Raw genomic sequence first — 21,834 nt, forward strand, 5'->3', positions numbered from 1 at the left:
CCTTCTCGTCTTCTACCTTCCTCCTGTCTGTCCCACTCAATCTACCAAGAGTTGAAAGTGTTTTTTTTTTGTTTTTTTTTTAAGCAAACAAAAACCTCTTCTATTAAGCCCTTCAAGCTGTCCTTCTATTCTTTATATCCAACACTTGGAAACAGTAATATATGTTCATTTCTCTATTACCTCATCCCTAACCTCTTATAATCCTAATCCTATTGTTGTATCAGGTACTACTAAGTCTCCAATCTCCCATACAGTGTTCTAGGCATGGCATGGGAGATTTGGGCTATGTGTGCTACCTAGATCAGAGCCAGTGTTACGAGTTTCCCAGAAGGGCTGGCCTGGAGTCCTCTGTCTGCCTCATGCTTTTCTATACTGCTGTATGCTCTGATGGTCCGTGCCTGTCTTTGGTCTCGCTGACTACCAGTCTATGTCTTTAGGAATTTAGGGAATATGAATTCTTAAAAGTCCCTTTCTCTGTGCCAAGTGGTTCTCTAACGGCCCCTTTCCCACTAATACTTTTGCTTTGTAAGAATTGAAAGTGGGACTTAGAAATTAGACTACAGGGTTGGGTAGTAAGTACTTTTAAATGCTTCTTTTTCCCGAAGGTCCCTTTTCTTTGGTCATATGATAGCATACTTTTCAGTTTCTCCTCTCCCTCTCTAACCACTGTTTCTTTATATGCCTTTTTCTTTTTTTTTTTTGAGACAGGGTCTCACTCTGTTGCCCAGGCTGGAGCGCGGTGGTGCAATCTCAGCTCACTGCAACCTCTGCCTCCAGGGCTCAAACGATCCTCCCACTTCAGCCTCTCAAGTAACTGGAACCACAGGAGTGCACCACCACACCCAACTAATTTTTGTATCTTTTTTTGGGTAGAGATGAGGGGTCTTGCCATGTTGTCCAGGCTGGTCTTGAACTTCTGGACTTAAGTGATTTGCCTCCTAGAGTGCTGAGATTACAGGGGTGAGCCACTACACCCAGCCAGTTGCCCTTTTTCTACCAATACCTTATAGATGTTTCTTGAAGTTTTGTCCTTGGCTCTCTTTTTGGTCTCTCTCATACTGCAGTGGCAGGATGGATGACCCCCAGATATATTGCTCCAGTCTGTTTTCTCTCAAAGTTCTAGTTCCGTATGTTCAGCTGCCTGTGGGCATTTGTATCCAGAAGTCTTGCTGGCATCTCGGACTTGTTATATGTCAAGTAACTGGCTTTATTTTTTTTTTCTTCAGACGGAGTCTCGCTCTGTCACCCAGGCTGGAGTGCAGTGGCCGGATCTCAGCTCACTACAAGCTCTGCCTCCCGGGTTCACGCCATTCTCCTGCCTCAGCCTCCCGAGTATCTGGGACTACAGGCGCCTGCCACCTCGCCCGGCAGTTTTTTGTATTTTTTAGTAGAGACGGGGTTTCACCGTGTTAGCCAGGATGGTCTCGATCTCCTGACCTCGTGATCCACCCGTCTTGGCCTCCCAAAGTGCTGGGATTACAGGCTTGAGCCACCGCGCCCGGCTCTTATATGTTTTAAAGGTATAACCTGCTTACTCTCACATAGGCATGGGAACGCATTGTGATCTTGACTCGTCTCTCAATTGCTATTCACATTTTTTCAGTTGCCAAACCTATTCTCTCTTATACTCTTGTAGTCCTTTTATTCCCACTGTCTGATTACCCTCACTGTCATCCTAGACTACTGAGTTACCTTTAATTTCATCAGCTACTATTTCTTTGCCCTTTTGTTTCTTCTTAATACACTGCTAAATTCACATTTATTACGGAAAGTTCTGATCACATTATGGCTCCGTTTGGTCCACAAATTACCTAGCTCTTTCACCTAGCACTCAGTCTCTCCATAATCTGACCCTAACCTGGATTTCTAGTTTTTGTTTGTTTGTTTGTTTGTTTGTTTGTTTGTTTTGAGATGGAGTTTCAAGCCCAGGCTGGAGTGCAATGGCACAATCTCCCTTCCCCTTCATTCCCTCTTTCTTTCTTTCTTTTTTGACAGGGTCTTGCTCTGTCACCCAGGCTGCAGTGCAGTGGTGCAATCATGCGCCACCAACTCTGGCTAATTTTGATTTTTTTTGTAGAGATGAGGTCTTGCTATGTTATTCAGGCTGTTCTTGAACTTCTCTGCTCAAGAAATCTTCCTGCCTTAGCCTCCCAAAGTGCTGGGATTACAGGTGTGAGCCACCGTGCCTGGCCCAGATGACCAGATGATTCTTGTTGTACCTTAATGTCCTTTTCTTTCAGACTGAAGAACTCCCTTAGCTTTTCTTGTAGGACAAGTCTGGGTTGATGAAATCCCTCAGCTTTTGTTTGGGAATGTCTTTATTTTTGCTTCATGTTTGAAGGATATTTTCACTGGATATAATATTTCAGGATAAAAGGTTTTTTCTTTCAGACCTTCAAATATGTCTTACTGCTCTTTCCTGGCCTGTAACATTTCCACTGAGAAATCTGTTGCCAGATGTATTGGAGCTCCTTTATATGTTATTATTTTCTTTTCTCTTGCTGCTTTTAGGATTCTTTCTTTATCCTTGACCTTTCATTGTTTGAGTATTAGATGTCCCAAGGTAGTTTTTTGGGGGCAAAATCTGCTTAGTGTTCTATAACCTTCTCGTACTTGAATGTTGATCTTTCTCTAGGTTTGGGAAGTTCTCTGCTGTCTGTTTGGATAAACTCTCTACCCCAGTCTCTCTCTCTACCTCCTCTTTAAGGCCAATGACTCTTATATTTGCCATTTTGAGGCTATTTCTAGATCCTGCAGGCATGCTACCTTATTTTTATTATTTTTTCTTTTGACTGCTCTGTATATTTCAGATAGCCTGTCTTCAAGCTCACTAATTTTTTCTGCTGCATGATCAATTCTGCTTTTGAGAAACTCTGATGAATTTTTCAGTTTGCCAATTAAATTTTTCAGCTCCAGAATTTCTGCTTGATTCTTAATTATTTCAGTCTTTTTGTTATATTATCTGATAATATCTGAATTCCTTCTGTGTGTTATCTTGGATTTCTTTGAACTTCCTCAAAACAGCTATTTTGAATTCTCTTGAAGGTCACATATCTCTGTCATTCCAGAACTGGTCACTGGTTCCTTATTTAGTTGGTTTGGTGAGGTCATGACTTCCTGGATGGTCTTGATGCTTCTGGATGTTTGTCAGTGTCTGGGCATTGAAGAGTTAGGTATTTCTTCTAATCTTCACACTCTGGGCTTATTTGTACTTGTCTTTCTTATTTTTTTTTCCAGACTTCTCAAGGATGAATGTATCTGTCCTTCTTAAGAAGGTTTTCCAAATCTTCAAAGGGAATTGAGTATTGTGATCTAAGTCTTTGGTCACTGCAGCCATATTTGCATTAGATGATATTCAAAGCCCAGTAATGTTTGCAGACACAAGGAGCTACTGCCTTGATGGTCTTGGGTAAGATCCAGGAGAATTCCCTGGATTACCAGTCTCTTGTTCTCTTCCCTTACTTTCCCTCAAAGGGAGTCTTTCTCTGTCTCTCCTTGCTGAGCTGCCTACAGTTGGGGGAGGGAAGGGGAGCCCTCTTGTGACCACCACTGCCAGGACTATACTGGGTCAATGCTGGATCACACCTGAAGCCACCACAGTACTGGGTTATGCCCAAGGCCTGTAACAACTATTTCTTGGCTATTGCTGATGTTTATTCAAGGCCCAAAGACTATACTATTAGTATATATATACTCTATATATAGTATATGTATGTATACTATATAGTATATATATACTCTATATATAGTATATGTATGTATACTATATAGTATATATAGTATACATTAGGTTCTTTTAAGTTTCCCCATAGTTCAGGGATTCTCTGTTCATTTTTATTTTTTTAAACTTTTTTTCTGTCAATGCTTTATTTTGATGTGTTCCGTCACTGTGTCTCCAAGTTTACTAATCATTTCTTCTGCAGGGTGCAGTCTGCTATTCATCTCATTTGGTGTAATTTTCATTCCAGAGTTTATAGGGGTTTTTTCTTGTTGTTGTTGTTTAAAGATCTTAGTTGGCCTTATTTGTGATTCTAGAATTGGGCAACACTTCATTCCATAAAACAGAATAAATATTTTCTCAGAAATTGTAGTTTTAATTCTTAGAAATTTGATCTGGATCTTTTTTATATCTGCCATATCTCTCCTTAACATTCTTATCTTTCTAATACCTTCTTGAACTTATGGAAGATATTTTTGATAGTTTTAATGTCTTTGTATACTAATTCTATTATTTGTGTCATTTCTGACTCTAACGATCGATTTTTCTCCTTCTTATGCGTTATGTTTTCCTGCTTCTTTGCATGCCTGGTGATTTTTGACTGGATGGCAGATATTGTGAATTTTACATTATTGTGTGCTAGATTTTAAAAAATTTATATAAATATTTTAAAATTTTACTCTGGGTTGCAGTTATTTGGAAATAATATGATCCTTTCAGGGCTTACTTTTAATCTCTATTAGGAGGGACCAGAACAACCTTTAATGTAAACCTAATTTGGTTCCAGTACTGAGGCAATATCCTTCTGAATACTCAACCCAATTTCCTGTAGATTATGAGATTTCTTCACTCTTGCTGTTGGAAACATGGAATGGTATTTAATAGGAATTCAATATACAATCAATCATAAATAATCTTAGTAATTGTATGTTTTAAAGTCCTTGACTTGACTTTGTGCCTTTGAATACATTGTAGATTGATACAGAGTCTCCCAATTTTAAATTAACTTTGCCATTATCCTAAGAACCACTTTTATCAATTCTGAATTTCTTTAATTATACTACAACTCTTGGAGTATAACCCAAGATACTAGACACTTCATACCCTGAGTGATTTAGAATTATTTCCATTTAACATCTCTTTAAAAAGAAGAAATAAAACTCTAAAAATTATAAAACTACTAATTGAAAGAATAATTGGCACACTAATCTCTAGTCATCTTTGATACCTATTTAATAGGTGCTAAGAAATAACCAAATAACTGTATAATATAGTTAAATTTTAATCCTACTTTAAATAAACCAGATCAAGACATCTATATTTTAAGGCCGACTTTTACTGACTTATTTTTCTTAAGGGGTATAAACAACTATTTATAGATATTTACCTTTCACCTTACTTAAGCTTATATTCTTAGAGAGATTTTAATTCTGCAGAGAATAAGAATGTATTACTTAATAATAGGTCTAATAACTACTTCTGTTCCTTCTGTACTTGGGAGATCCGTCAGTAGAAGGGTGCAAGACTTTTGATTAGGGACATAGTGGGAGATGGAGAACCTAAAAGTGTTTTGGGCTAAGGAACTGGAACAGAACTCCAAAGCAGGATCTGACTAACATTCGTACAGAGCCAGCACGTATTCTAAGCTGCATACATTGCCTCCTAATTGCAAAGAATCCTACAAATGCCATCTAAGCCTGCCAGCCATGAGCCCACACTCAACTTTCCACCTAATTCCTCATCCCCAAACCTTACAGAGAGTCTCATAATTTTAAGATACTTTACCCTATAATTATATGTGTATAATAACGTTAATAATTTTTTGTAGCCTTTAGCCTTTGTAATTCTTATAAGAGGTGTTATGCATTCTGACCGGTAATGCTTAGGGGGAAAAATACCTTTCTAATGGCAATAATTACATTTGGTTTGCACATACATGATTAAGCTGCTCTATTGTTTTTGGTGTCGATATTTTTCTATGTTCTTTGTAATTTTCCCTTTTATAACTGCAAATTTTGGTCCAAGTTTCAAAATAGACCATATTAAGAGATACATTAAGTTTTCATAAAATTACACGGTTTAAATTATAAGTACTCTAAAACCTTCCTTGCTTTTTAAATGTTAAAATTAAGTTTCTAATACAAGTACTTGTGTGTTTACTTGCTCCACTTTCTTGTAATTGGGAATAGCATCTTCCCTGAGGAGCTAGCATATTAGCAGGTGAATTTGTTATTGTTACTATCAGCATGCCTTTTTTTAAAAGAACGTTTATTTACATTTTTAAACAAGATGGTCAAGCCAGTTTAATCAGTTGACAAAACCCCGTTTATGAACAAGTATAAGACTTAAGGCAGAAAAAGGTGATGAGAAAAAGATTTGTTTATCTCTAGACTTTTTTCTTTTTTGGCCCAAGAATTTATTTTGCCTCAGCTTTACACACATTCTTGTGACGTTACAGGACTGGGGAGGGAGGAAGTAAAAGAGGGAGCTGTAACTGTGGTACGTATCTGAAAGCAAGTGTTAGAGAGGGAGTGGAGGACGCATAAGCAAGCTGGTTTGACCAGAAACAGAACTGCCTGTGACAGATTAAGAGACAAGCAAGGCTTGGAATCCGAGAGCAAGCAAAGAGAGTGGAAATTTACAGCTGCTCTATGTGAGTGTTCAAGTGATCATTTTCTGGTAACGTTTTCCGGTGGTAACTGTTACTCTTCAAAAAGAGGGACAGAAAGTCAAGACCGAATTGTGGAAACTCTTCTCTCTGCCACGCCTGGTAATAGGAGGCAACCTCTATTAAATGGATGATAAAGGTTACTTCATCTAAAGTGCTTTGAGCTCAAGAAAGAGCTGTCTTCAGCACCTCACCATGTGTCTACGTTTTGTTGCTTAGAAAAGCCTAGGCATTTCTGTAACATTTGGTGAGTATCAACAAGGCTATCTATACTGGTTTATAGAAATGGAACGAATATGGTAAACTTTAGTTTTAATTGAGGTTCTGCAGTTATTACTTATATATTCATTATAAACCATGCTGTTACCTTGTTTCTTTGTGCATAATGAATTGCTGTTACTAGGAGAGGTTTAAAAAAACTACAAAACAATACTTCTCTGTTGCCTAAGGCACTTGAACCATTACCAACTATTCTGTGTTCATGGAATATCTTATTTTGGAAATGGGTTTTTATTTACAAAGAGTTTCCAAAAATAAAATAGTGGCAGTACAGTGTGCCATTTTTCATGTTTCTTTTTCAACTGCATGAAAATTTGAAAGTTATCCCTTTCTGTCTGTTAGTAAATTTTAAATTATCACTGTGTTTTGTATTATAAATTACAGCATTCTCTCATAATTTAAATAAAAATGTTGATACTAGTATTTAGAAAGATATATAATTTAAATATTGACTGCTTCAGTTAGACCCAATAAGTGAGACCTGATTTTTCCTGCTTTATGTAAAATCAATGAATGCACTTGGGTTTCTAAGGAAGGAATAAAAAGCAGTTATTTTGTTATTACAGTTTATACCAAGCTTTCCTCTCATATAATCTTACTCTGTTAAAGAGCTAATATAACCTGGGGTGTGTGTATGTGTGCTTGTATAAGCAATAGAGCAAGGAAAAATAAACTCTTAAAAATATCTATTCACATTCCAATAAAACCTTCTTTGTATAACCTTAAAATAGGAGAGTGTATGCTAATTATATATATCTTTTTAAAGACCATGGATGGAGGCATGTAATCATTCTTCTGTAGGAGGAAGAAAGTGTATGTTGTTAACTGTGAAACTGAGTCACTGCATGAAGATGCACCACTCTAAGCAGAGTTTCTAATCTACCCTCTGCTAGCCTCAAGAAATATATATGTCTTTAGTTATTGATTCAAGTGAATCCTTTAAGGCAAAACAACTGAAATGAGAACTTCTGCAGAGTATTAGTAAACACATTAAAGGGGCTTGTACCCTGGATAGACTATAAAATGGCTGTACTTTCTCTAACATTTCCTCTACGTGTACAGAAACCTGTAGAACAGGTTTTGTTGTGTGGGATTTTGTGGGTTTTTTTTTTTTTTTTTTTTTTGGACTGTTGACCTATGTGTAAGAAGCAGCTCAGTTGGTCTGTGGAAACCTTTTCTGGACTAGTTAGTATCTTGCACTTAAAAGTAAACATCATAGAGATAATATCACAAACTTACTTTTATTTCTTTATAGATTTTCCCATGCTCAGTCCTTCTTAGACTGGTGGAAAATTATTTGCATACAGCTTCACACTCTTCAGAATAATTTTTTATTTTAAACTAGTCATTCACTGTGTTACCTTAGTGATGGTACCATTTCCCAGGCCCATAGGAATGTAAATATAGAAATAAAGAATAATGCATTCCCAATTTACAAATGCTTAGTATTTCAGAAGTTTACTTGTGAATGGATTGTTGGAAATTTAGAACCCATTTTCCCTGGGAAATAGTTTATCAAGTGAGTGTTGGGTGTTTATTATAATCGAGGGATATGTTTTACCCATGCTGTAGAAAAACCATTGCTACCTTGAAAAATATAAGAAAGTCAATTCCAATGATGAAACTAAATATAAAATAATCATGTTGGATAAGATATTATTTTTATTCTAAATATAAATGCTTAAAGAAAACCAAGTTTAATAGGTGGATAGGTATTTGGAAGGATGCTTATGGGTTTTCTGGATACTTTCATGAACTTTCAAGGTTGATTGCACTGTTTTTGAGATCTAATCTGACATTGAAATCAGTGATTTCTCTTTTTCTTGCTACAAGAATATTTCTGGCCATTGAGTTCATACTTAGCCATTCCTAAGGTCTAGCCCAGTGTGTGGCACATAGTAGGTACCTGATAATAGTTATTGCATGAGGACTAAACTGTTTCTTTGGTTCACAAAATTGAAATGAGTTATTTTCCAAGATATCCAAAAAAGGAAAGAGGCTTAGGGGCACACGTTTTTCATTATGAGAAAGAGATGGCCTGACAAGAATTGATTGAATTGTGAGATGTGAACAAAGCAAAAGTAAGATAGAATAGGTCTAACTCTGAAGAGAGCAAGAAAAGACCATGGTATAACCTGGTTGTTGTCTTGAATGAGTAGGAATGGTGACGAAGGGAGGCGGTTTACAAAGGTATCTTGAGTACATGGGACATTCTAAAGTCAGGTGTCAACTTTAACTCAGAAGGATTCTGTCTTTTTAAATGTTTACTGGGACCCATATGAAGAAATGTGACTTCTTTGGAAAACTTGTCTTGGGTCTATCCAAATTAACTTTATTGGTCCTGAAAGTGTCTCTGAAGTGCCAGTATATGAAATTTAAAAGTCAGTAATGCAATATGCATATGTAATGAAATAATAATGAAATAAACAATACAGTAGATGCAGGTTTCGGTTATCGTGGATGATTTGTAATGGTGTAAAAACTCTTCCATTTGATTAAGAAATACTTTCTTTAGTCTATTTTAAATCTTATGTAAAAAGTAATAATTTTGAGTAGTCCTAAATGGTATATAGTAGGTTCTTAACAAATATTTACTGAATGAATGAAGGTAGATTTGGACAGTTTTCCATTTCTGGAATATATATATGGGTGTTTACATGCACATATATATGCATAATGTGGCTTAAAGATTATATTTAGCTGATAGTCACATAACAAAGAAAAATCTATTAAAACTATATTAGCATGTCTATTAATTATAGTCAAAGTTAGTATTTCACTAATTAATTAGTTTAAACAGAGATCTTTACTGCTTATAAGTGAGATAATATACTTTTCAGTTTTGTAACTTAAATGTCTCAAATTTCTAGCAGAAACTCATATAGTCTCTTCCAACTTTGGAAGGGTGAAAGATTATATTAAATTACTCAGCCAGAAAAACCGAATCAACTTCGAACAGCTCGGGGATAACAGACAACTTTAGCAAAATCACTTTCATTTCTACTCTCTCATGTTAATGTTTTTATAGATTGACAGGTCATAGACAGGCACAGGGCTCACTGAAGCTATGAAATAGTTGTATTTCACACTATTTGTATAAACCATGCCTTAATATCAATAACAGCATCTAAACAAAATTTCTTATGTGTAATATGTATGTGCTTACAAGAAAGAATGAAAAATGAATTATGAGTTTCCCTTGATAATTCTATTTTTAAAGAGTAACCATTTGTTAATTTCAGTAAGATCTAATGCTTTAATGATAGCTACCAGTTTTTGAGAATACTGACTTAGGTTCAGATCTGTGCTATAAATTGAGATTGTAAAATTCTAACATAAAATTTTCAGTCATTGACATTTATTAATAGCTAATAAAGGCAGAAAATTTTCACTCTGACAAATGACTAGAGCTGTCAACAGAAACATTAGTGTGAACCTAATGAATAAAGTTACTAGTTTTTTTTTCTGGAACTACAACAGCCTACTAGGATCCTTAGATAATAAATGTAGTAGTAATTGTAGATATTCCTAACATTATGTGTTAATTAGTTTTAAAAATGTATTTCAGTGTTACTGTACATTAGAAATAAAGAGTAATTAACAAGGGACATGAGTTTCTCATTAAAGAGTTTTTCTTCTAATGTAAGTCTGACTGATGCTTCCAGATGAATGGGACTCATAAAAAGCTCCTCACAACTTTTCCATTTCTGTGTAAATTGCCCATTTTTAGAAAATGCCTCTCCCTCAAATTCAGTTAATAAAACTTATAAAAACAAGTTATTCTTAGTCATTTTGAACTGAGAAAAAGGATTATCCATGCAAGTCATTATTTATACTTCATTGTTTCACTCATATCTATAGGTTTTCAAGTACAAAATTCAGTTGTGGTACTTTGTAATTACATTTAGGATGTGTATTTTAAAATGGAAAAATTGAAACATAGAAGATACTGATTGGAAGATTCTTTGACATATATAATATGCTTCATAATGATATGGTATTATTACATATATAGTGATATGTTTGTAACTTAACCATCTCTGTGAAGGCAATTCTAAATTACATTTTTTGGGGGAGAGTCTTCCTGGATACAGTAGCAAATACGGTAGAACTTTAAGGTGCACGTTTTTGTTTTAAGATTTTCATATAATCAAATGCACCCATTTTAGGAGAACGGTTCAATTAATATTGACATACGTGTGCACTCATCTAACCTTTATCCCATTTAATTTTTAGAAATGAATCTTACAGGCACAATTATTTGCCATGTACATTTGATTTCATTTCTTTCTATCTGTGAATCCTATTTGGAATACAGATAAAAGAATACTATCCCTGAACTTTTCTGAATTTTTTTTAATTTTTATTTTTTTGAAATAGAATCTCGCTCTGTCACCCAGGCTGGAGTACAGTGGTGCGATCTTGGCTCACTGCAACCTCTGCCTCCCTGGTTCAAGTGATTCTCCTGCCTCAGCCTCCTGAGTAGCTGGGATTACAGGAGGGCGCCACCACACCCGGCTAATTTTTGTATTTGAGTAAAGACGAGGTTTCACCATGTTGGCTAGGCTGGTCTCGATCTCCTGACCTCATGTGATCCGCCCACCTCAGGCTCCCAAAGTGCTGGGATTACAGGCATGAGCCACCGCGCCTGGCCCTGAAATTTTTTTTTATGTGGTGATAGGTTTATTTTAATTTTTTTAGTTTAACAGAAGGTGCCTGTGCCTTAAGTTAAATTAACAAGCTCTGAAGAAATCATTTTGGAAATGTTCCTCTCTAACTCATTGTTGATTGTAAAATAAACTTATGTGAGGAAAAGAAGGTTTATTTTTTAGTTGATTTTCTTCAAATGAGTTAGCGGTTTGGTTATACCTCTGGAAATGTTGAGATTTCTCTTTTGGCTGCAGAGATAAATTTCCCACTCCCTTCAGTTTTCCTGGGAAACCTTTGACATTCAAAACGTTGTATAAAAAACATTTTTTTTGCGACAGAGTCTCACTATGTTGCCCAGGCTGGAGTGCAGTGGCACAAACATGGCTCACTATAGCCTTGACCTCCCAGTTGTTAGGATTATAGGTGTGAGCTACTGCACCTGGCCTTGAATTATTATTGAATAACATAGTTGGAGATTAGATATTAGACATTTTTCCCTTTGAAATATTTTAAGTGGGATAACAACAAGGGCATTTAATGCTTCAAGTGGCTATTCTCCTCTTCCCCTAGGTCTTTTCCCACCCCCTTTCCCCTCACCGCCAACTCTCCTTTCCATTTATGTCACTGAACATATTCAGATGACTCACTTGAGTGGTTGATTTTGGGCCGTCTTCAATGGTGCTCACACACAAGTTAGGAATATGAAATATTTTACTGTGTATTAAGAAAGAGAATGCTGCCAAAATCTACTACAAAATCTACAGGGTGTGAGTTCCCTGGGAGCAGAGTTGGATGATCTTTTTTGGCTTTCTCTCCAGAATCTGAGTCAAGTACTACTCTTTATGAAACTTTATAGCCAAAGGAATCATATTTGAATAATGCTTTGAAAAGACAGGACAGGCCAGGCGTGGTGGCTTATGCCTGTAATCCCAGCACTTTGGGAGGCCGAGGTGGGTGGATCACGAGGTCAGGAGTTTGAGAGCAGCCTGGCCAACAGGATGAAACCCCGTCTCTACTAAAATACAAAAATTAGCCAAGCATGGTGGTGAGCGCCTGTAATCCCAGCTACTCAGGAGGCTGAGGCAGGAGAATCTCTTGAACCCGGGAGGTGGAGGTTGCAGTGAGCCGAGATCATGCCGTTGCACTCCAGCCTGGGCAACAGAGTGAGACTCCACCTCAGAAAAGGAAAGGAAAGGAAAGGAAAGGAAAGGAGAGGAGAGGAGAGGGGAGGGGAGGGGAGGGGAGGGGAGGGACATGACAATCAGATATTCCACAGTTTGAACTAAAGAAAAAAAGGTTATTTGTTTATTCATTCAAAATACCATTTAAGAGAGGCATTTCTACTATAAAAGCATTTGCGTGATCTATTATACAAGCTTTGGAAAAAAACAGAACATTTGAAGGAAGAAGGAAATTAAGCATCCACAAGCAAACTACACTACTGGGAGGCAATCACTGTTAACATTTCAAAATTATTTTTTCTATACATAGGTTTTGTGTGTTTGTGTTTTTGTTTGCTTTACGTAGTTGTAGTTATGCTACGTAATTTGGGATGCTGTTTTTTATATTAACATTTCTATTCTATTTCACATTCTTTGGAAATATTTTCGTAGACATATTTCATCAAATTTGATAAGTTACTGGTTGTAGGACGTATGGTTACTTTATGTACAACCGAGAAAGAAAAGAACCTGCCTGTTAGTGTAAGGCACCAACAATTGTAAAACACACCTAAGCTTTGAAGATGTTAAAATGTAAAACAATTGTAAAAAGTTTAAAAGTTTAAAAAATCTGTGACATATGCTAATGTTCCATCAACTGGGTATATCACAATTTAATTATTTCCCTCTGTTAGATGAGCTATTTCTCAGCTTTTTATGATAAAAAATTACAGTAAACATTTTTGCATATAAAGATAGTTCCTTATTTTAGTTTATTTTCCTAGGACAGATTACCAGAAATGGAATTACTATAAATCCAGAGGCTGTGAACATTTTAAGGTTCTAGATCCATATTTGCCAAATTATTGTCTAATTTATATCCCCACCAGTAAGAAATGAGAGCCTGTTGCACAATACCATCATTAGAACTGAGTTTGTCAAAACAACAAAAAACTTAGTAACATAATAGACAAAATAGTCTTTCACTTTGAGTTTGCATTTTTTTATTATAGAGAATGGTGAAGCATTTACTAATGTGTTTATTAACTATAATTCCTCATTTATGGTTTTCCCTTATCTGTATGTTTCCTTAATGGTTTTCTTAATTGTCTTAAAGAGATCTTTTGTAATGATATTAGCCCTCCATCTCTCAGATTCATATCACAGAATTCTCTAGTTTGTTGTTTTCCTGTAATTTTAAAAAATTATTTTATGTATGGAAATTCAAATGTATATTTGTGGAATATTTGTATTCACTTTGATTTGTTGGTCTTTTTCTTTGAAATTTATTTTGTCACTTCTAAAATTAGAGAAACTATTTCACATCCAGAAATTTGAAAGTCACTTATATTAACATGTCTATCTGGACTGTATTGTTCATTGATGTGTGTGTTTGTTGTGCTCTTACTGTGTTACAGTACTTTATAACACTTTTCATTTCATTTCCTCCTAAGGAATCTTCCTTTTCCAAATTTGTTATTTTTGCTCATTTTGTATTCTTGACTAAATTTAGATACCAAAAAAAATATTTTTGGACATTTGATTGGAACTGTACAAACTGTGGACTTCAAGAATAACTGACATTTAAATAATATTTATTCTATTAAAGAACAAAATAAGGTGTGTTTTTTTAACCTCAGCTCTTTCCTATCTTAATTATATAGGTTTTCTCCACAAGTCTCTTTATTATTTCAGAAAAAATAAATGTGCTTATTATAAATAATGCAGAAAAATACCTACATGAAGAAAGTTAAACCATCACAAACTCATAATTTAGATAATATAATTAAGATTAGCTAAGCCATGTTCTAGAATCATTCTGTGACTATAACATTAAAAGGATGGCTAGCTGAAGGGATGAATAGATAAATAGACACATACATCTATAAATACATCTTCTAATTCTCTGTTTTATTTGTTAGTTTTCTATTTCAGGAGCAGTAATTATCCTATTTTTGAAATTAAGGTTTTGTAGTTTTTTAAAATACAGATCTGGTATAGATTTTGTACATATTTAGTTGGCAGTATGAACAAAATATGCTTTTCATTATGTTTTCTGGCTGGCAATTGCTTAGATGTGAAAGCTGTATGTATATTTATCATGTATTTGACTACTTTACCTAACTTCTACTAATTTCAGTTGTTCATATTTTTATGTATGTAATCATATTGTCTGTTAATTACAATTTTGTCACATCTGTCCCAAATTTTATAGCATTTATTTTATATTTTTATTATTTATATTATATTATATTATTATATATTATGTTATTTATATTTATAGCATATATTTTATACTTTAATACATTGACCACAACATATGGTAATGATAGAGTGATTGTGATGACCTTCGTTTTATACCTCCTCTTAGTAAGAATGCCTCCATTAGCCATTATTTTGTAAATTGAGCTAAGATTTATATCTCTCTTGGTTTTAATTTTATTAGATACCTTTTCCATATGCCACTGAGATAATTTTTATTTGACTTATCGATATAATTTATTATATTCATCAGTTTTCTATTATTAAAAATCTGATATGGTATTTTATTTTGTAAACACAGCCTTTGATTTTTATTGGTCAGAATTTTACTTAGGGTCTACATTGAACATATTTAAACTGAAAATAATTTAGATCACTTTCCTAGTAGCTCCTGTTCTCATTTCTGTCAGTAGCTATCTTTTATCTCTTTCCCTACCAGACTCCTGTTTTTTGTTTTGTTTTGTTTTGTTTTTGTTTTTTTGAGACAGAGTCTCGCTCAGTTTCTGCTTCTCCTCCATCTTCCTTTCTCTTCCCCCTATTCCTTCACCATCTTCGTCCTTAGATAATTTTAGTTTGCCCTCTGTCATTTGGTGTGACGTTACTAATCCTGATTCCACTCTGACAGTCTGGTTCTTAGGTGCCACTCTAGAGTTTTCTCTGTGGAAGTTTGTGGAATTTCTCTTTAGAGTTCAGAAATTTCACCGTGTATCTTGGAGTAGGCCTTTTTGCATTCCCGCCGTGTGATAACCATGAGTTTACTTAAGTCTGAAGACATGTTCAGTTCTAGAAATTTTGCTTCCTTTTTATTTGTTGATGTATTTGTTACTCTCTCATCAGTTGTCTCTGTTTTTTTCTTTTCCTTTAAGAATTTATATTCAATCATTATTGGCTCTCCAGCTCTACGCTGTGTATTTCCAACTTTTCTCTAAATTAGTTCTTTGCTTTTCTTTGTATTTTACTCTTCATTTCAGATTTCCATGGCTTGGTCTCTAAATTGCAGATTTGTTTTTCAATTCTATACCCTTCTGCCAATCGGCTGTTCTATTGCATTGCATATTCTTAGTTCCAAGAATGTTTTCTCATTGATTCTTTACTTCTTTTCCATAGCAGCCTGTTCTTATTTTATGGATGTGATAGCATAGCATATCTTTTGGGTATATAAATATAATGTAATTTTTACCATCTCCCCCATGGTTTGCTCTATTTATTTTTATATTTCTCTTTTATATTCTTGATTTTCATCAAACACCTCATGATTCTTGCATGTGATTTATTTATATTTGTTAGCAAGGAACTGTACTAGTTGGTATTGGCAGCTGGTATCACTTTCTTCAGCCACCTTAAAGAATTGGGCAAAGTAGCTGGGCACAGTGGCTCATGCCTGTTATCCCAGGACTTTGTAAGGCTGAGGTGAGAGGATCACTTAAGGTCAGGAGTTCGAGGCTGCAGTATGCTGTGACTGTGCCACTGCACTCCAGCCTGGGTGACAGAGCAAGAACTTGTCTCTAAAAAAATTTTTTTAAATATGAAATGGGCAAAGTATAGAATTAGGAAATGTACAGAATAAGAAAGTTAAAAAGCTTGTATGGGCCAGGTGTGGTGGCTCACACATGTAACCCCAACACTTTGGGAGGCCAAGGTGAGAGGATCTCAGGAGTTTGAGACCAGCCTGGGCAACATACAGAGACCATGTCTCTACATAAAATTAAAATTAGCCAGGAGTTCGAGGCCAGCCTGGGTAACATGGCAAACCCCGTCTCTACTAAAAATATGAAAATTGACTGGACGTGGTGGCACATACCTGTGGTCTCAGCTACTCGGGAGGCTGAGGTGGGAAGATTGCTTGAACCCAACAGGCCAAGACTGCAGCAAGCGGTTATCACACCACTGCACTCCAACCATAATGGGACAACCTTTTACCAACTGTCATACTGGTGAAATTTTTAAATTCTGACAGGTCCAAATGTTAGGAAGGATGGGCAATAACTGCAACTAACACTACACAGCTGTGAAAGTATAAATTGGCATAAAAACTTGAGAAAGCAATTTGGCCATATTGAATGAAGATGACCATACCTTTTTTCTCTGCTTTGAATCTATTTTAAAGCAGTGTTTTGTTTTTTGAGACAGAATCTTGTTTTGTCACCCACGCTGGAGTGCAGTGCCTCAATCTCGGCTCACTGCAACCTCTGCCCCCTGGGTTCAAGTGATTCTCGTGCCTCAACCTCCTGAGTAGCTGGGATTATAGGTGCCTGCCACCACACTCAGCTAATTTTTGTATTTTTTGTACACTGCACCCAGCCTGTACTACATTTTTTATCTGTTTATCTTTTGATGGACACTTAGGTTGGTTCCATGTCTTGGCTATGGTGAATAAGGTTGCAATGAACATGGAAGTGCAGATATTTCCTTGACATACTGATTTCAGTTCCTTTGGATATATACCCAGAAGTGGGATTACTGGATCATATGGTGGTTCTATTTTTATTTTTTGCATATCCTCTACACCATTTCTTATAGTGGCTGTACTAATTCACCTTCCCACCAACAATGTACTAGAGTTCCCTTTCCTTTTCTCAGCATTCTCATCAACACTTTTCTTTCTTCTTTTTTATTTTGATTGGCTGTGTCACAATCTATTTACTAGCCAATTGCTGCATCCAGGACAGGGAATACTCTGGCCAAACCTGGGTCATGTTCCCACCCTTTTGGTGGGGTGAGGTGATGTGGGAAGTATGGCAGACACATCTATCACCACAAGAAACCCAGACCAAATAGCTACCAGAGGTTTTCTTCCTTTTCTTTTACTTCTCTGATTCAGTTATTTCTATTTCTATCTTTATTTCCATCCATCTTTTCTTGGAGATTTTTGGGGCAGTTTCCTTTTTAACTTCTTTAGTTGAATCCTTGTTTATTTTTATTCCTATATGAATGAGTTATAATTGTAGATTCTCACCCTCCCACATGTTCTGCCAACAATATAAAGGCTCCTTTTCAAGAACTATTTCTGATTTTTTAGCATTAATTTTGTTGAGCTCTTTGTGGGCCTCATTCCATCTCATCTTTTTGTTCCATTTTTAGTAAACATACACTGTCTGTTCACACATAAATGGTATATTGGCTAAAGATTTAATTATGGGGTTATAGACTTTCCTTCTCAGAACTCTAGGTTTTCTCCATGGCCTTGGGGCATTTGGTTCATGGAAGTCCAAAACCAACCTGATTTTTATGGTTCCATTTGTTTGTTTTTTTAAGGTCATTTTGTTGGAATGTGATTTGAGAAGGAAATGTTTATTTATTTTAAAAGCTGCAAGACACTGAATATTGGGTCTTATCATGAATCTCAACTAGAAAAATCTTTCAAATGATCAAGGTTAGATTGTTTTTCTGTTTACGCTGTTATATCTTTGACTCTGTTCCATTTTTAATTCCTTTGTTGTTTTTGGCTTCCTATCCCCCCCCCCCCCCGTTGTTGTAACACCTGTTTGTTAGGGGATAACACTCCACTTTCTTCATATTGCTATAAAATACCTATATAGATATAAAGATAAACACACTCTATATCTTTTCTTCATCATTTTAGTTTTTTCAACCTTTTCTTGCCTTCTGGGAAAATTTTGGATGTGTCTGTGTCTCTCACTACATTGTGAGCCCTTTGAGGCTTCTTTGTTTTATATTTCCTGTTCAGTGCCTAGTACATTATAAGTGTTCAGTAAATACTTTTTGAATGAATACATGCAGACTAACTAATTTTGTACCTTGAAGTTGCCCCAGATCCATTTTCTGTATTGTTTTCTGCTCTATGCAGTTTGGGATTCCCAGTCTGTATTTTGGGCATGTGTGTGTTTATGTGTGCGTATATGTGTGTATTTTCAGTCTTTTACCTTGGCCAGCTCTTTTTTTGTCCAAAAGAGCTTTTTGTCTCCTTTTCTTCTTTTCTTAAATTTATGTCTGTTCTAGCTTCATAAAGAATTAATTTCAGAAGCAACCTTTCTTGCCCAAGTCTGTAGGGCATTTATTTCCTTTTCTTGTGTTCCTTTAATAATAATAATAATAATAATAGTAATAACAAAAACCTATTTGTTGTTTATTCTGCTTACTGACTCCTGGAAGAGGAAAAGTATAACAGGGCCGTTGTCAGTCCACTAACATTTCTGGGCTGCGTGGCCTGCAGTCAGCATTAATGCTGAGGGCAGATTGATGTACATGGTCTCAACACGGTTTTCAATGCCTAGGAGGCATTTATCTAGTGTCAGTCTCCTGGACTAACATGTGTCTTTTCCTGTCCCCACTGCCTGCTTTGCTGAAATTGTATGTTCTTAAAACTCTGAGGTAGACTTCATGGAAAAATTACCGTCCTTCCACCTTATCCCCACAAGGCACCATTGTCAGGCCTCTCCATTCCTTTTGTTCCCACCTTAAGCACTTTATCTTTGGCTTTATCTTTATCATGATAGGATACTGGGGGTTAAAGACTCAGAATGGGTGTGGGACAGTGGTGAGTAACCTAGAGCCCTGATGCTCAATCTCACTCTAAGAACAACTTCATTTTACAGATAGAACAAATGACACCTAGAAGGGGGTGTTTAACTTCTTTTGAATCATACAGTAGATCAGTTACCAATCAACTAAAGGGAGTTTACGTGTCTTGTGTTTGTGTAGAAGGTTTGCGTGCTACTTGGCTCATTGCTTAAATGAGCACCAGTGGGCTAAATGATGTGATTGGAGTAGATGCATATATAGTGACCAGCATGGTCGCCCAGAGTGTGAGAAAGGCAGCCTCAAGTTTGCAGGTGATGGGGCAGGTGTTTAGTCTGGGAATGGAGTGGGGCTGGCCATGGTCTGAGAAGAACTGGGGGAGGCAGGAGAGTTCTGCCTTAATTTGCAGGGGGTCTGGGTGCTGGAACTCAAGCATAGTTTAAGAATATGAGTTTCGATTTTCTTCAAAATATGGATCCCAAAATTGAAGAATAATAATCAGATGAAATTTTAAAACATTGTTAAACTCATCTTATTACAATAAGTAGGTATAGGAAAGTATGAAAATAATTTTTTAAAGGAGATTGTATTGAGGCAGTATACTGTGTGTTATTTCCCTGTTATATAACCCCATTTCTCCTAAAATGTTTGCTTTTTCCACTTAATAATAAGCTCCAAAGAACAGATATTGTGTTTTTCTTGTTCGTGGCTCTATCCCTAGTATTTAGCAAAGTGCCTGTGCTCAGTAATTACTCAGATTATTTATTCAATGAATAAATGAACAAACTCACCATCAGATGAAAAGGGGAGATAGTGGGCTGGGTGCAGTGGCTCACACCTGTAATCCCAGCACTTTGGGAGGCTGAGGCAGGTGGATCACAAGGTCAGGAGATCAAGACCATCCTGGCTAACATGGTGAAACCCTGTCTCTACTAAAAATACAAAAAATTAGCCGGGCGTGGTGGTGGGTGCCTGTAGTCCCAGCTACTTGGGAGGCTGAGGCAGGAGAATGGCGTGAACCCGAGAGGCGGAGCTTGCAGTGAGCTGAGATTGCTCCACTGTACTCCAGCCTGGGCGAGAGTGCGAGACTCCCTCTCAAAAAAAAAAAAAATAAAGGGGGGGAGATAGTGGATCAGAAAATGCTAGCTAACCACCAGATTGACTTGGAAACCCTGAAAACATTTTTAATTTAAGTAAATTAACATTAGCTTGTTACAGTGAAAACCAAGCAGAGTAATAATGGACAAAAGTCATATCATATCTATGATACTGTGTCATAATTTGTACTCTGTTTTGGTGTCAGGGAGTATTTAAAATTCCTACAGTTATATATCTTTCCTTTAGTGCTGTAGAATTACAGGGAGAAAGAGAGCAATTACAGGCATACCTTATTTTATTGTGTTACACCTTTATTGTGCTTTGAAGACACTGTGTTTTTGAAAAATTGAAGGTTTATGGCAACCCTGCATTGAGGAAGTCTGTGGGCACCATTTTTTTTCAACAGCATGTGCTCACTTTGTATCTCTTGATACATTTTGTTAATTCTCACAATATTTCAAACTCTTTCATTGTTAGTACATATGTTATGGTGATCTGTGATCAGTGATCTCTGATGGTACTATTGTAATTGTTTTGGGACACCACAAACTGAGCCCATAATCGATAAATATTGCATGTGTTCTGACTGCCCCATTGACTGGCCATTCCCCTGTCTCACTTTCCTCAGGCCTCCCTATTCCCTGAGACACAACAATACTGAAATTAGGCCGGCTCATAACCCTATAAGTGGCCTCTAAGTGTTCAAGGAAAAGGAAGAATCACATATCCCTCACTTTAAGTCAAAAGGTGGAAACGATTAGTCTTAGTGAGGAAGGCATATCCAGAGCTGAGGTAGGCTGAAAGCTAGGCCTTTTGCATCAGTAAGTTAGCCAAGTTGTGGATGCAAAGGAAAAGTTCTTGAAGAAAATGAAAAGTGCTACTCCGGTGAAAACACAAATAGTAAGAAAACAAAACAGCTAATTGTTAATACGAAGAAAGTTTCAGTGGTCTGGATAGAAGATCAAACCAGACACACATTCCCTTAAGCCTAGTCCAGAGCAAGGCCCCAACTCTCTTCAGTTCTATGAAGGCTGAGAGAGGAAAAGAAGATGCAGAAGAAAAGTCTGAAGCTAAAAGAGGTTGCTCCATGAGGTTTAAAGAAAGAAGCCATCTCCAGAACATAAAAATGCAGGGGAAAGCAGCAAGTGCTGTTTATAGAAGCTGCAGCAGGTTATCCAGAAGATCTAGCTGAGATCATTGGTGAGGGTGGCCACACAAAACAACAGATTTTCAGTGTAGATGGAACACCCTTGTATTGGAAGAAGGTGCTATCTAGGATTTTCATAGCTAGAAAGGAGGAGTGAGTGCCTGGCTTTAAAGGACAAGCTGACTCTCTACTTAGGAGCTAATTCAGCTGGTAACTTGAAGTAGAAACTAATACTCATTTCCCGTTCCAAAAATCCTAGGGCTTTTAAGAATTATGCTAAAACTATTTGGCCTGTGCTCTATAAATGGAACAAGAAAGCCTAGATGACAGCATGGTTCACTGAATATTTTAAGCCTTCTGTTGAGACCCACTG

The 21,834-nt window shown here is 36.4% G+C and overlaps 1 protein-coding gene across 3 annotated transcripts in view; it reads left to right on the forward strand.

Moving 5' to 3' along the window:
• Positions 1 to 21,834, forward strand: part of CAB39L (calcium binding protein 39-like) — a 138,595-nt gene that overhangs the window by 39,034 nt on the left and 77,727 nt on the right. Inside the window, exon 4 of one of the 3 annotated variants that reach the window (XM_011939415.1) lies at positions 6,177 to 6,633. The exons of 1 other annotated variant lie outside the window; for it this stretch is intronic. The gene's annotated coding sequence lies outside the window, so the exon portion shown is untranslated. The remainder of the gene's footprint in view (positions 1 to 6,176; positions 6,634 to 21,834) is intronic. One more of the 3 variants, XM_011939426.1, reaches the window with a different exon arrangement.

This window comes from Colobus angolensis, unplaced genomic scaffold (genome assembly GCF_000951035.1).
Source record: "Colobus angolensis palliatus isolate OR3802 unplaced genomic scaffold, Cang.pa_1.0 Scaffold101, whole genome shotgun sequence".
Taxonomy (NCBI): domain Eukaryota; kingdom Metazoa; phylum Chordata; class Mammalia; order Primates; family Cercopithecidae; genus Colobus; species Colobus angolensis.